This window comes from Penaeus monodon, chromosome 24, assembly GCF_015228065.2.
Source record: "Penaeus monodon isolate SGIC_2016 chromosome 24, NSTDA_Pmon_1, whole genome shotgun sequence".
In the NCBI taxonomy this organism is placed as follows: domain Eukaryota; kingdom Metazoa; phylum Arthropoda; class Malacostraca; order Decapoda; family Penaeidae; genus Penaeus; species Penaeus monodon.
Genome location: NC_051409.1, coordinates 22,120,207 through 22,120,430, shown reverse-complemented (window position 1 = coordinate 22,120,430; position 224 = coordinate 22,120,207).

Genomic DNA, 224 nt, shown 5'->3' with positions numbered 1-224 from the left:
ACAATAAACTAATCCCAGGAAGTCTGCAACCCCAAGTTTGCTGCATCACACCAAAACTTTACCTTGCCTGTACTAAACCCACTCTTCGTCGCACCATACAAAATTTTTAAACATACATACCACATATATAAAAGAGTCCATATCTATCTGTCTGTCTATATGACGGACCCATCGGTCGATTTCGGCCTGGGTGAAAAAGTGTGAGGATGGCTCCTCGTGAGTAA